Below are 17,099 nucleotides of genomic sequence, written 5' to 3'. Positions count from 1 at the left end.
TTTACAAATTATTAAACCAAATAGTGTGTTTGTGACATATGAACAGAGCCGGCGCCAGACCATAACTAACAGGGGGGCACTCGGCTTCCAACAATAACTTGCAAAAACAAGACATTAAAACAACAAATACAGCAAGCACACACTCATACAACTAGTACAGACTGTCAGCTCATTTCCCGTATAAAGTGCAAAAGACCACAAACTATGCGCAAAACTATTGAACTTCGATCGCGGCGTGAGCGCAAGCTGAGCTCCGCTGCGCTCGCGCTTGGCTCGACGCAACAACAAACCGCCCTCGCGCGGCGCAAGCCATTGAAATGAATGGGTTTCATAGGGCAGCGTACACCGCGTCCTAGCTTTAAAAAAGCCGCTTTACCATAATCACGTCGTAATGCTGTTAACGGTCTATAGCCACACTTCACATTTAAGCTTACGTAATTTAAAACAACGCTAACTTAAGAACATTAAACTTCCTTAAAACAGTGTCCTGTAGATTTGTAAATTCCACCTCGACCTCTAATCTCTGAGTTTTAGCCAGTCTGCGTTTGCATGAAGATGAAGCAGGCGGTGCTGGTTCGTTCTAAATGATCTAATATCCATATTTTACACGATCCATAAAATGCCGCGAAAAAACACATTGTTAGTATCAAGTCACAAATATGCTAAAGACGTAAGACAGGTGAGACACGGCAATACATCCAATCAGAGAAACTGTTCTATTTTAATTAAAGAAAACATATATCAACTATATTTTCCTCATTTGATTACATTACAAGTCATGAAACATTCAATGTTTAATTTATTTTAATTATTCTTGATATATATTAAAGTAATAAAAAAACTTTGTAGGGGGGGCACAACAACCTGTTCGGGGGGCACTGCCTGCGAATGCCCCCCCTTGACGCCGGCCCTGCATATGAACATCTTGTCTATCTTAAAACAAACGTGTTTTCCTCATGGAAGGTCTGCAAAAATTTTTTTGAATTCTTAAACACTGAGAAATTAAGCCAATCAGCTTCATTATTCACTTTTCCCTCCAAACATATTTAAAATAGCTCATATCTGAAGTCAATGTATCAGACAGCAGATCAGCTATTTTAAACGCAATCACCTTCATCAGCTCTGTGTCAGGAAGGATTCATACTGTATGAGAACAGAAGTAGATAAACCTCTGGCGCTGTTCAATTCAGATCTAATACTTAGCCAAAGAGAAGAGGAACTGTTTAACAAGATTAGACAAGATGTGTGTGTGTGTGTGCGCATCTTATTTGCATGTTCCTCTCGGTTGAAAACATAAGCAGTGTTTTTAAAGGGAAGATGCAATTATAATGGCAACTGATACGGCTTGTTGATATAAAGACAGTTTTGCAAGTGAACAGCAGTCTGCTATATGGATGAGGGACTTTAAATTGGACTTTCATACCAACTCATACTGCAATTACACAGCCAAACCTCTGAGAGAGAGAGAGAGAGAGAGAGAGAGAGAGAGAGAGAGAGAACCTTCAAAGAGGTACCTTGTCTTTAATTGGATTATGCTAATAGGTTCACTTAAAATGTTAGTAAAGTCCACCCCATACAATTAGTAAGAATGCGACTACTAACATAACCAAGACCAAAGAGCTGTCCAAAGACACCAGAAACAAAATTGTACACCTCCACAAGGCTGGAAAGGGCTACGGGGAAATTGCCAAGCAGCTTGGTGAATAAAGGTCCACTGTTGGAGCAATCATTAGAAAATGGAAGAACCTAAACATGACTGTCAATCTCCCTCGGACTGGGACTCCATGCAAGATCTCACCTCGTGGAGTCTCAATGATCCTAAGAAAGGTGAGAAATCAGCCAAGTAGTACACAGGCGGAGCTTGTCAATGACCTGAAAAGAGCTGGGACCACCGTTTCCAAGGTTACTGTTGGTAATACACTACGACGTCATGGTTTGAAATCATGCATGGCATGGAAGGTTCCCCTGCTTAAACCAGCACATGTCCAGGCCCGTCTTAAGTTTGCCAATGACCATTCAATATTTTTGTCCTGTCTATACCTTGACCAGAAAGATTTCAAGACCTTGATGATGCAAAGTTAGAGAAATTCCCTTATTTCTCTACCTCTGTCAATCACCGTCTTATATCTGGTATTCAAAGAGGCCAAGGAATCAGAGAGAGAGAGAGAGAGAGAGAGAGAGAGAGAGAGAGAGAGAGAGAGAGAGAGAGAGAGAGAGAGCGCAAGAGCTAGAGCGATGCAGACTGAGTTGATTGTGAACAGATGCACCCAGGAGAACCGCCTCAAAAACGGCAAGATCAAAATAAACAGCCTGTGTTTTCAGAGAGCAGAACCTCCATAATGTTTCCCACACACAATCAGGAGCCTGAGGTGCCGTGTTGAACATTCAGGTGTATCTGGAGGTCTGCTGCTCTTTGATATTGTTTTAGGGCGAGCTGTCCTGGGGCGACTCCGGAAAGGAAAATAGGAGTAAGTGAATATAAACCTTTACTCACAGCAGGATTTAGTCTATCAGATCACACCTGCTCCCATTACAGCATAGATATGGTGTATGATTCAACTCATAACATACACACACACACACACACACACACACACACACACACACACACACACACACACACACATAAACACACACATGGTTGTAGCAAGTTCCATAATTTGAATTCATGTTACAATCATATTGTTTCTTGCATATATTATCATGCATATTGCATATTTGTCATGAGACACACAACAATTAAATTGGACCTTATCACCATGTTGGCATATTTGAAAGCGCAATGTGTACGATTTTTGCATTAAAATATCTACAAATCACTATCATAGTGTTACAGTGTGTACAGTGTTACAATATAGTGTGTTTCCATGTTATCCTAAATGCATGCAGTGCTGCGCAAAACTATCTGCGGATGGAAATCAATCCAAAACATGTTCATGGATGACAATGAAATAAAACCATTTCATTATAATGTAAACCAACAAATTAGCTTGATCAAATCAATAGACTGGTGTGCTAGACACTACAACTACCTCTGCATACCTCTGCATGATGCACTACGCAGATTGGTTGGCATATGACATTATGGTATCCCACTTAGAGAGGATATGTTAATTTTTACGTGGGTAATAATGAGCAGTTATCATGATCAGCTAAACATTGGATTCTCAAAAATATGCAAAGTTCACAGCATAGACTCTCTAAAAGACATCCAGGAGTTTTGTTCGTGGCAGGTAGTGGAGTCAAAGAGAGATATTTTGACCTGTTTGCCAACAGGATTTGGGAAGAGTATTATTTTCCAAGCCTGGCAGACCCTTTGTCAGCAGCTGCAAGGATTCCCTGCAGATCCAATTGTACTAGCTGTGTGCCACCTCATATCGATTATGGAAGATCAAGTAAAGTATCTAACTGAGAAGAGGATATCATCCACGTATGTGGGCAAATATTAAACGGGTGTGCCTCATAAGCCTTGAAAAGTGAAGCCTCTGGCTCTCTGATCGCCCCCCGGTGGCTGGCTGCAGTACAAGTCATAAACCCTGCCCTCTTCATTGAAACGAATGGGAGTCTGCTCTAAATAAAAAAATTTACACTTCCAATAAAAGTTTCCGAAAGATGGTTTTGGTCCTTTCAAGTAGTTGTTATCACGCTGTTATATGTTCAAGTGTTCATTATTGTGGCAAGTTTAATTTTAGCTAGTAATTTAATGCTATAGAAACGGGGCGTGTCGTTATGATTGGCGTGGTTGAATTGGTCGCGCGAGCGTTTGGGGGGAAGTTTGATACCGCTGCTCCGCCTCTGGCTCCACGGACGATTCCTTCTGCGCATGCCTTGGCTCCAAACTGACGTTTTTATGTAACATGGCGGACATTTTTGGCTTCAATTCATTACAATGGTGGGAGGCGACGTCGCGTCATCCATCTTTTTTTTACAGTCTATGATATTAAACAACCGACGTTAACATCGCAGCTGGACGATTTAGACTATTGTTCGGTTCTCACGAATTGCTTGTAGGTGTTAAAAAGTGGAAAGATATGCTTTAAACAGATGTTTACTGGGAGCGTCTGACAAAACAAACTGTGATTGGTTGTTTAACATGTCTGTCAAATGGCCTCATGGGTGGGCATTGGCCAAAAAAACCTGCCATGAATTCCAGACCTTCAGTACTGACGCAAAACATGTACGGATATATTATGAAATAAAGGACAGACCGTAGAAGTACAATAAATGTATATAGATAGTATATAGATACAGTACTTTTTCTCTAGGTATTTGATACATTTACATTTTAGTAGTTACAAAGCCTCTGGCTTGCGTTTCTGACAGGAATTCTACATTTGTGTTATCATATTCACTGTTCAAGAGCTTTAGTGAATATTTGAGTTTGTCCTAATTGATTCAGGTTTGTTGGCTAATTGGCATCACATTCACATTCCTGTCAAACACTGAAATTAAACCAAGACAGCGTCCTATGACCTCCGATTCCCAACATGCTGTTCTTCAGAAGATTCATCACACACACACTTTTGGTCCACAGCACCATCAGATGGCCTGAGGATTGGCCCCACATGTAAGCTTTTAACACAGGCAGTGGGGCAGAAGTGAGCAGCCCTTCACAAAACAGCAGTGATGCCTGAGGAGAAAAGACTCCAGAGAGATCAAACAGATGCTCTCAGATCAGAGTTCACTCCAACTCTATATAAAGATCTGTCTACATTTCATTGCATACTGTAGTTGTGTATAGAAATTTTACTGCACTCTAAAAATTGATGGGTTATTTTCAACCCGCATTGGGTCAAAAAGGGACAAAGGGTTAAATTAGCCCAGAAGTATTTATATTTACATTTTGGGTTAAAACAACCCAGTATGTGTTTAATTACAACCCAGTGGGTTGGGTTCGTCCCTTTTTGACCCAATTTTAGAACGTCTTAACGTTTAACTTCTAAACCTAATCTTAAGCCTTATTCACACAGCACTTTGGTCCCAGAAAATACCCGTAAAATTGCCAGACAAGCCTCTGTGTGAACACAAACACGTCCCGTAAATTTTCTGGGATCGCTGGGATCGGAAAGAGGACCTAGTAAGATACAAGGAAAACCCTCTGTGTGAACAAGAAGCCGAAACAATGCCGCAATAGAGACAGAGCCCAGTTATGCTAATTTGAAAACCACAGCCATGACATCAAAATACAGCGAAAGCGACTCGAAAGCATATGGAGCAGTCAACTCCTGAATCACTCTTGTGGTATTTTGATGCCATGCGCAAGGCGCCACATAAACTCACACTTCTGTCTTGTGCTCGCACAAACTTTTTTTGCGATATATGGGAGTTTATGCGAAACAGCCATGTTTCAATTGGCCGCATTTTCCATTTGTGCAGTTTGGAAAACTCCGCTACTGTCCCCTGTTCTTAAACTGTAAACACAATGAATCCCAGTTTCAGGGTGTGGGTGCACTATTACAGCTATTACAGCTCCAGCTGGTATCAGCTCCCTCATGCTGTCTGACTGTCCATTCTGTTAATCCACAAATCACAGCTTACAGGAGAGAAGTCTTTAGAGGTGAAAGTCAATAACAATGATCAAGTTCAGGTGTTGACTACCAATCAGGGCAGAGGGCAGGGCCACAAATATGTTTCATCAGCCAACTCCTCCTGTAAGAGAGACAGAGTAAGTTTACTTTGCGGATGTGGCATATTGTGCTTTCACCATGGCACTGTTTCACATTCCCAGCTGAACCACGGCTGTCTGGGTACCAGGAATACAACAAAGGAGAAGCCTCCCATAGCACACACTGTTTCTGCTTATCTCATGTTAATCTTGAGCATCGATCCACTTTATTTCAAATGTATATCTAAAGAGTCTTTAGTTTTATCAAATTTATAAAAGACAGATCTGCTGTACCGATTCTTTTTGAATAAACCCAACCCCCTTCGAGGTGTACGGCAAGCGGAGTAAGTCACGAGCACACACACACACACACAAAACATTATCCCAATATCTCTGGATTCACTACATATTCATATCGTTTACATTAGGGCTGGGACAACGCGTCGACGTAATCTACGTAATCTAAAATATGCGCGTCGATTCGTCAGACCCAAAAAGGCGGCGCCGTACAATAGTAGCAACGCGAGTGGCTTCAGTCCAAGCCGGTTTCACACAGCAAGTGTGAGCAGTACGTGCGGCGCATGTTTTTTTCAGCGCCCATGTTAACAAGCATGCACCCCGCCGCATGAGCAGCGCGGGCTCGCGGCTCTGTAGCAACAGTGCTGCAATCGTTTCTGCGTCGGTTCTGCTGCGCTGCTCATGCTCAATTAAAGTTAAAGTGCTTTGTCTATGGTTTAAATGCTCGTGGATTGACGCGAAAAAGTGTCATTTTACCTTAAAATCATGAATGTGAAGTGTGTTTTAAACAGTCATGACTTTGAACAATTTAACAGAAAGCAATGAAATATGTCACTGTTGCCAGAAGACTGCGCTTTCATTCACTCTCTGTACAGCAGTAAATGAGTCCTAATCTATCTGACCAAACTTAAGAGAAAGAGATTTAATAATATATGTGCTTCTTAAGTCTATAATTGTGTTTATATCTGTCATTAAATGGACTAGAACAGCACGAAAACAATGTGGATTAAACAAATCAAGTTATAAAAGTTACACTGACCATCAAATGGCACATCGAAGAGGTTTTGCTCATAAATGCATGTAAAATAAAGTAATTTGAACTTGAGATTTTTATACTGTTACTAAACTGCACAGTATGAGCTGCAAACGCTTTATTGAATGCTACCTCTGACTAAGAATGCAGTATTTTGCACTTGTATAGTCTTTTTTTATTTTGAAATTTTAAGAGCAATGAACATATATTGAAATGTTTACATTCAGATATGTAAATCAACATTATATATTGCGTATAAATTGCTATTAGTTAATTAATGGGGAAATAATCGAGAATCGAATCGAATCGAAGTCGAATCGGACTGATAAAATGAATCGTTAGATTAATCGATGCATCGAAAAATTAATCGCTAGATTAATCGTTTAAAAAATAATCGTTTATCCCAGCCCTAGTTTACATTATATGCACTTACGCGCCTATTGCCAACAAAATACAGACATTTGATGCAGTTTTACTTACAGTATTGCGTGCGACTCATGACCCATTTCAAAGAAATCCAGCGTTAAACACATACGCACAACTTTGCTGCTACACCAGATAAACAAACTATATCCATTTTTAAAGCTGGGGTTTTTTTGGGAATCTGAACAAGCTTTAAATTTCCTCACAAGCACCACCACACTTCTTTGGTGGCGTTGATTTCATGTCAGCTCTTTGTTGGTGTGTTTGCACTATTCCAGTTAAATTGCCCATATAAGGACTTCCACTGTACTTCCTGCACTGAAATTGCCTATAAAAGAAATAAAGCAAGATTTTTATGTATGAATCTTTCATCTTCAAAAAAACTTTCCTAAAACTTATGAACCCTGGCGAAGTGCAATTCAAATTTACCTCACTATATAATCTAATAATCAAAATTATAAAATCGCATTTACTTGCAAATATTAAAAGCTATAATCAAACAAAAATATTTTTGTCATACTTTTAATTGTTATGAACGGGATCAGTGAGCTGTAAACATTATCCCGAAACACTCCAGCAGTCTCTGCTCTTCATTTCCTATTCATCTTTATCAGTAATTAGATGAGAGAGAAAGCCATTGCTGGTTAATATTGGACTTTGTCTTCTTGTTAACGGTCGGGTTAAAAAAGTGAAATACACCCAGAAACTGTGAAATTATGAGTACACAGCAACAGTATCCGAGTTATGGGAAACTACTGAACCGCACTGTAAGAAACTTTCATAGAATTATGCCAAGTAGGAAACCATGTGCTTGATACTGTAAATGTATTGTAGGTATAATTAAAAGAGAAAAGTGTCTAAGAGGCAGTTCATTGTGTGTATGTGCAAGCGCTCTTACTTCATCGGTCTGGCATGGGAGTCAGGTGCTCTAACAAGGTGGCTAAAGGCCATGACCTCTAGCTAGTTTATTTACTGCACAGCTCTCACTCACTAGCTGGCCTTCATTACATTCACCCCCTTAACCTCACTCCCATCCGGGTCAATCCTACACAAAACCTATCTATATTGTATTATCTGCCCAGTTTGAATACAATAGTTTTTAATGCACTGAATCTTAGCACACAACTACAACACACATTTTATTAACACTCAATGGGACTAGTGCAGTGGTGGCCGGTGATTTTTTTCGAGGGCGCACGATGCGAAGCTCGTAACAACATGTAGCCCATCATGTGTGGCTTATCATTTTAAAATGTGTTTGGCACGTCATGTAAACTTATGCGCCTCACGTGTGATGTCAAAATACTGCAGATGCGTCTAAATGGTTTATGATAAAAGAGATGCTTAAGTTTGCAAAAAACTCGCTTAATCTCATGTGTCTCTTATCATAAATCCTTTCCACACGTGTGCAGCAGGCTGGTATGTTGACAAGCATGATGCACATGGTTCACACAGTGTTTCCCATACATTGATTTATCTGTGGCGGCCCGCCACTGACCGCCACAAATAGATTTTTTCATGATTCCCATTTACATTTTTATTTTACTATTTAAAACGGCTTAATTCATTGTAGCAAGCGCTCAGCGCACCTCCCTCTCTCATTGCGTGCAGCACCTCAACAGCGCGCCCCCTCTCATATTTCTGAAATTTGCAACAAATTCTGAATTTGTCTGCAGGATACGCAATATACAATAAAGCTACCGCTCGTATTTAAAATAAAAAAGCGCTCATAACACAACAGCACTGATGAGAACAGCAACATCAGTACAGCCTCAATGTAAATGTATGGTGATTTTATCAGACGATGTCACTGTTTTTAGCAGCAGTTAAAGAAAGAGCTGATTGGATTAAACAAGGAGTTACTGGGTCGTGGGTCGTTACTGGGTTGTGTTTAGTCACTATTTTATAGACAACAGATAATATGTAAAAATAGCCATCAGTTGTGTTAAAATGCAATATAATGTGACAGATCAATGAGTAAAACATGACCTAATGACGTGACATATGCTAATCAGTGTGTGACATCATCACTGCCACAGTCTCTAAAAATCCTGTTTGACAAGACGAGCAACACACGACACTCCAAACACATATATTGAATTTGCGCCCCTCGGAAGAGAAGTCACCGGTGGCCACTGGACAAGTGGCACAATCAACAGTTTTTACTCAAAACACATTGTTGAGCTTTGGCTAAATGTCAGTATTAATAAGAAACAAGATACAACAACAATAACAGCAGCAGAACAAAATACAGTTTATTTATTCAGGAGGAACGGTGTCATATTGTTTTCGGTAATTATTTCTGATCTAAATTCACATTTAATCGTGCAGGATGTGAAATGAGCCATTGGCCATGTAACCTGCACAGTGTGAGTGTCAACAGCCATTAAGCCAAATGTCTGCTGGTGGTTCTCCACTCAAGTGCTGTTCTCAGATCAGTTCCACTGTTATAAAGACTCTCAAACCCACGATACTGACAAATAATGTACCATAAGAGATGAGAACTTAATATACCAGATGATATTACCAGATGACGAATTTCCTTTTATATCACCCGTTTCACCAAACACATTCCTGAAAGATGTTGAAAATAGACACATAAAGAGCAAAAAAAGAAAAAGAAAGCAGAGATAAAAACAAAAAAATGTGAAAAGTGAATTTGTTGAAGATTGTTATAGATTAACCTGGTTTGAGAAGTGCAAGAGGGCAGATATAATCTCCATTCTTCATCAATGAAAATAACAGCACACCTCTATATAACTTATAAGTATAACTTTTGTCTGGATGAGCTATGCTTTAAAGTGTAATACCTACAGTCAAAGATTTTTCTAAACCCCTTACCTGAAGTATAATCAATAGACATTATTGCTTAAAAAGCACCGCTATAGAGTAAATGGTCATTGCAGGCTAATCTAATGTGAGTGAGATAAAATAAACACGACTTAAACTGATTTTGCAAAGCTTTTAACTTGTGTTGCTACAAGAACACCCTATAAGTAAACAAATAAAGTTTTAATTCAATTCGAGACTCAAATGTATCTCTGGTGAGCAGCTTGCTAATAATTTTTACACTATTGTGGAGAAGTTCTAGCTTGTCTGAAACTCTTTTATACTTTTATATACTTTATCACACACATACAAAATAAACACCCTTATACACAAACATACAATCTTCACCTTCGGCTGAAATTGGACTTTCAAGCAACAGAACAAAAGAATGATACAACAAACCAACCAACCAACCAACCGACCGAGCAATACAATTTATGATATAGACTGTTTCAGCAGTAACAACATAAACAAGCGTCTATCGCGGTCCACACGTAACTTCCGGTAAACTCTGCTAAGAATAAATAATAACAAAGTTCTTTAAACATAGTTTATTTATATAACAAGTAAAAAAACAACACACAGATTACCTAGGAAACCAAAACATTTTTTATTTTCGACGAGGCATTTGTTCAAGAGATCAGATTAGCAACTAGTCAGACCATTAAAAAAACAAAACCGGAAGTAAGGTTCGGATCAAGACGTGTATCACGTGCGGCCGACGAAACCGTCTATATTGGGTTTTTTCTCACTCAAGGGCGATTTATAGTCGTGCGTAAGTTCTGACGTGCACCTCGCAAAAATTTGAACAGCGCGACAGATCTACGCGAACCGCAAGCGCTGTGATTGGTCCACCTGAACCCTCCCCTCAGGTAAAAAACTGCGTCATAGGTATTTCCGTTTGTGACGGTGAAAACAAAGATTAGCCAAGTTGAGGAGTGATTTAACTCAAACTGCAACAAAAGTCGCTGTTTATTTACTTCCATCATTGCTGGTCTTCTCAAATCATACACAACAAGTTGCTGTTTCTTCTTCGTTTGTGGGTTAACTTGCCAAGCAGCTTCTACTCTGACGGTCGCGCTGCTACTGTGGATACACGCGTGGATACTGCCTACCAGCGGTTTGCGCGTGTGTTTGCACGTCAACGCGGAGGACAACGAAAAAGTATAAATGAAAACCGACGCAGAACCTACGCCGTCGCAGCTACGCTATAGGACCTACGCACGACTATAACGAGCCCTTTAGTAAGACAATTTGTGCTTATTTACAGGGTTCATATAGCAGATGGTTCAGGGTGAATGGCATTGGCAGCTAAGTTAATTTCTTCACGAGGGTCAAGAGGGCAAAAATGCTTTTTAGAAACTAACAAACACCTTATTGTTAAAGCTAAACCTGATCAGTAGTGTCACTAAAGGATAAAGATGCAGTTGACACTCAGTGAGGTTGTTGGTTTATAGTCTGGTATATATCGTACAGCATGTGTGCTCTCTGTGAATATATTTACTTATGTGAATGTGTGCCGTTTATTTACTGATTACTTTACTGTCTGAATATTCATGCAATCCACAACTTAATATGAATGCCGAGAAGATTGTGGTGTCTTGACTCAGTGCTGAATGTTCACTGTGGCCTGAAAAGCACGCTCATTTGGACAAAGGCAGCACAGTCAGCAGAGGATTTGCAGCACAATGAGAGTGAAGTGACTTCCTGCATACTGATCAGTTATCATCTTCAACCGTCACAAGTTCTGCTCTGAGATCAGCTGGAGGAGACTTCAGGTTGTTTTGGTCTGAAGGGGCTCTCAAGGAGGTGAGAATAGGAAACTGGAGTTTCACAGATGGATTCTCACAGTGTGAACAGTATGAATTATGTATCTACAGAGAAAACTATACAGTATGTGGAAGAAAAATCTGCTTGACTTTCAGAGATGATGGTTGAATTGAATCTTGTCATCTTTCTCTCTGACTCTTACTGGTTGTTGCTCTCTGAGTGTTGTGGAGGTTTTGTTGACCAGGATGTGAGAAGGATTTGGGGGTCACCATGCACATAGCATTTCTGCATCAGCTTGAGTTCTTTCTTGCTTATGTTCACTTAGAAGCGCACACAGTTTTTAAAATAGCCGTTTTTAAACACTGTAAATCTATTTTGAGGTCAATGTTAAGAGAATTACTACGCTTCCAGACACAAACCAAGTAAAAACATGCAAGTGAAACTGTGACAGACTGAGATAAAGTTTGCTCATTCTGTATCAAAGATTGGGTGCAAAATTCTTCTGTAGTGCTTGTTCAAACGTGTCACATGGATAGGAGGAAGATCAATCTAAACTGCATATGCTTACTTTGCCAAAGACAGACTATCATCATTCAAACTTTAGCTGTGTTTGTGAAGAAATATTACAATTATTGCCACAAGGATTCTATGTTCGACACCGAGATAAAAACACATCAACCATGTGTCGAGCATATATTTCATGCATGAAAAGAGACTTGCTTATACTGAATATCTATACTGTATGCCGCATAAAGTTGCACAACTTGGTTACGCAAGTCAATTCAACCTAATATTTTAAGATTTGACATGTGATAAGTTGACAAAAATTATAAAAATAAGTTGAAATTTTTTAAATTTGTTAAGTTAAAGTAACAAAAATATATGTTTACACTTTAAACATTATTTTAAAGGTTTGTTTTGCTTAACTATTGCGCACTGTCCATGGTATCATGTGGTGATCAAACCACCAACTATTAAGAATGCATGATTATATGACATACTGACATAAATAGATGACTCTTTGACATAACTTAATCTTTTAATTTTGAAAATACTCAAGTTAAGCAGCAACTGCTTGCTCAGTTTACTCAATTAAATGATAATTCCGGTATTTAACACTTTGAGTCTCATTTCTGGTTTGTTTTGGATGAAGTACAGTGATGGACACCGAAATTTTGACAACGGGTCGTGTCTTGACTTTTCGACTCATTTAGAAGCGTCTCTTGACTGCTTCAGAACGGAAGTCAATGGCCATGCACAAACATGTCACCAAAACAACACCCAACGTTCACCTCCAAAACTGTGCCACTCACCGAGTGGCCCGCGGCGTTCGTTGATGATCAAAAACAAATATATCGGCGCAATGTATGATTTCAATCCGTGTTATTTGCTATAGTGGAACTATTTTTTCAGATACCTCCTAACGGCGTATATACTTCCACTCTATATTTTTTAGTCTGAAGCATGAATGAACGTAGTCCAACAAACTGTAATAAAACGGTGGAATACTTTCAAAATCAAGTTTATTTATAACACTTACACAATCCAATATGGTTTTTTTCATCAGCAGAACAATAAAGAAGATATTTTGCAGAAACCCCAGTGCTCTGTCATGCAAGTCAACCGATCCGCACACTTTAAGAGCTAAAGCATATATATCCAATACAACAGTAATCCCCCATAACTCTGTGTGACATATTGACATCTTGTGAAGCAAATCAATCAGTTTTTGCAAGAAACTGAACGTTATTTACAACACTATTAGCGTGAATGCCAAAGCAGGAAGCGCGCTTTTCCGTTCGAGGAGATCTCTTTCACTGGTGTGCGTTTGGTGGCTGTTGGCTATGGATGTTGGTCTCTCTGCACCACCTATAGAGCGGGAGCGTGAAGCGCACTTCCTGCTTGGCAAAAGCTCCACATTAACGCTGTAAAATATTTATATATATATTAGAATCTCAAAACTGAAAAACGAATGTCAACCCACAGAACGAATATTTGAATATTCTGGTCCAGCCCTACAAATATGGGGAAAATTTCTTCTGAGAGAAACCGAGCGAAAAAACTACAACCACATGTAAATAGACCCTTTTCTGTTTCCCGGCGGCTGTGTGATAAATCAGCGAGCAATGAGTCCTCCAAGACAAGTCAATGGAATTTTACAAAATGCCAAATAAAACACAACAGAAACTGTATTTCGCTACACAACTTGTTTTTAATCATCAACGAACACCACGAACCACTCGGTGAGTAGCACAGTTTTGAAAATGAACGTTAAGTGTTGTTTTAATGACATGTTTGTGCATGGCCATTGACTTCCATTCTGAAGCAGTCAAGAGACGCTTCTAAACGAGTCAAAAACTCAAGACACGACCCATTGTCAAAATTTCTGTGTCCATCACTGTAGTTCATCCAAAACAAACCATAAATGGAGACTCAAAGTGTTAAATACCGGAATTACCCTTTAAGATAAGCTTCCTGTCAGCGCCATTCATTACATATGGTAAAAAAATAAAGAAATTTTCATTTTTTAGTTGTCCAACAAAAGCAAGTAGTGTTAGTTGGCTTAACGCAAATTAATTTCAACCAAATAGGTTGAGTGAACAATTTTTACCTGTAGGTACAATTCCCCCAGCTTATTTTTAGATCAATATATTAATTTGTGTGGAAATAGGTGTCATAATTATATTACGTTAATCCAACCTTTTTTAAGTGTACGGGTGATTCTCACGAAACCATTGAAACACCACGGCACTAATGATTTTAGCTTTAAAATGTGTAATATAGTAACATTAAAAAGCATCAGAATTAACACAATACTGTGTTCTACCTTGCACAATGTGTGATTTCAACATAAGAATTTATAATTGTAAATTTTATCTCATTTTCTGCTGAAATTCTCATTACCGCAATGTGTCCGGCTGTGTTTGAACATGCGTTGTTGTAATTTAATCAAATTAACACAAAAATATTAAGAAAAAAAATAAATGGATGTTTTGCTAGACTACTTTAGATGACAGAAAAAAATATTTACTGAATATTCATGTATAATAATAATGAAGAAAAATTAGGAAAATGATGTGTCCATGCCTGATGTTCTCATCCTCCGCAACACTTTTTGAGAACAGTTTAAGCACACATACAGAATTTTAATAAAGTTTGATTTTGAGTGACCAAGCACATGGACCAGTTACTTCAAGATGGCTACCAGGTAAGATCATTTTTTTACAGTTAATTTGAAATATTGTCTTGTCAGAATGCTTACACAATATTTTGATTATCATTACCGCAACAGATGTTTATTAAATGTTAATTGAATTAATAGAAACATAATACTTTGATTTTAAATACATGTGCAGAATCTCCAAATTATGTTCTTTCAGGTTTGTCATGTCATTTTGAAAATATGTCAGTGTTGATGTTTTCTGACTGTTGCGGTAATGAGATTTTTTAGGACTATTTTTTAAATTTATGTTACAAAAAGTGTTAAATGATAAGTAAAAGTTTTTAAATTAATGTTCCCATTTACTCCAGACTTTGTTTTTTAATGTCTGGTGGGAAAAAAAGTAAATTTAAGCAATTTTTTACATTTTCATGCTTGACATTTTTAAAACCAAGTTTTCGTGAGAATCACCCGTACAGTGTAGAGCAGTTCAAACACTTCAGGACCAAAACAAGATAAATACATTTTATTTAAAATCGAATGTAATATATAAAAGATATAAAGAATAATGTAATAAGAGGACGGATGGATTCATCACAGAGCACCTATGTGCCCTTATCAAGTGTCTGAGCTCAGCAGTCTTCAGGCTGTGGGTCAGAAGGCTACTGACAGGGTGAACATAAAAACTAGCATGAAATGGAGTAAGACTCAGGAAGAAGCAGCGAAAGTAAAATAATAAATAAGACAGGAGAGGAAAGTAAAGTAAAAAAAAAACAGCTACTTCACTGCATGTCAAAATGTTAGGACCTGGAAGTCAGGCTCTTGTTAAATATGTATGAGAGTTTTGAGGGGAAAGAAGTTACTTTAACTGTTTGATTTTAGAGTGACTGTGATGACACAATTCTGATCTGATTGACATGGCCCTATACTCTGATACAAGGACATACTTGCATCTAGACAATACAATCCAAATATAGTATTTTTTGTATAGATTGTAACGGAGTGGCAGGATTAATAATTGCTGACGCTCTTAAGACAAACGCTGAGTAAAGGGAGAAGTGAAGGACAGGGAGAGATGAGAGCCATTGTCAGGTTGTGGCAGAAGTCAAAGCACGTATCCCAGAATCCCCTAGAGTGAAGTGCGATCTGGAGAGCTCTATTAGTGTTGAAGAGAAAAGGGAAAACACAAACACCACTTCAACCACGAAAGGACAGACTGCGCACACACCAGACAAGGTTTTCATTCGCTTTCATAAAGTTTTTTTCCTTTACAGTACAAAGCAAAGACTAAACATGCTATACAAGTGCAGTTGTGTGTGCATGCGAGCCGTTCTTCTGCACTAACTGATGTAAAGCTGTCAAAAACCACAGGATCAAGGAGGAGTTCAGTCAACCCCATCAACTCCAGGTGACCCTCTGTGACCCTTTTCTGGGAAAGTGACAGGCAGAGATATGTTGAGTCAACAAAATGTTATTCTCTGACCTGAAGTTCACTACTTCAACAGCTGCTCTCCGAAGAGATGCCAGGTCGCACCCCTCTCAAAGACAAGAGCATTCGAAAAAGGTGAATAAAGACAAAATCGACAAAACAGCCTGTCAGAAAGGGAAAAGAGGGGGAAATTGGGGTGGTGACAGGAGAAAAGCAGTTTGAGAGAGATGTAGAGATGGGGACACAGACAAACCAGGCTGTGAAAGAACAGATAGTTGTAAGGCAGAAAAAACAAACAAGTCTTGAAGATGGATTGTGCCTCAAAGTATGATGGTTACTTTAAAATAACTGGATTTGTATACTATGAAACCCTGAATACAAGTTTCCAAAAGATGATCACAGAAACCACCAACAGAATTAAAAAGGTAGAATAACGACATTTTTTAGAAATTTTTAAGATAATTTAATAGGAAGACAGAAGGGACTTGACGGAAATTAGGACAAATTTCAGGCAGAATTAAACTGGTTATGACAATACTTGCATAAATTCTGCTAATAAGCAATTGTTCTTTTAATTCAGCTTCTGTTACAGTATATGCAAATCGTGCCATTTCCAAAACTACTTTAGAATATTTCATAAAAATCCACTATAGTTTTTTTATGATCAAAACATCAAATATAATTGCACATGCATAAAACTGTACTAAATTTGCTATTCGGTTTCTGCTTTGATCTGCAGAAGTGTTTAACTACTGCTATATTTATCCACAGTTTCTAAGGATCTTGCAAGTGGTTTTAAACTCGATGCTGCTCAACTCTTATATCTGAGTAC

General features: G+C 38.6%; 1 protein-coding gene across 4 annotated transcripts in view; it reads right to left on the bottom strand.

The window, feature by feature from the left end:
* The window catches only part of LOC129432078 (thyrotropin-releasing hormone-degrading ectoenzyme-like), a 142,359-nt gene that overhangs the window by 68,908 nt on the left and 56,352 nt on the right, over positions 1-17,099 (bottom strand). The gene's annotated exons all lie outside the window — the stretch shown is intronic.

Source organism: Misgurnus anguillicaudatus, chromosome 1, assembly GCF_027580225.2.
Source record: "Misgurnus anguillicaudatus chromosome 1, ASM2758022v2, whole genome shotgun sequence".
NCBI classification, from domain to species: Eukaryota; Metazoa; Chordata; class Actinopteri; order Cypriniformes; family Cobitidae; genus Misgurnus; species Misgurnus anguillicaudatus.
This window is presented reverse-complemented; position numbering and strand designations above follow the sequence as displayed.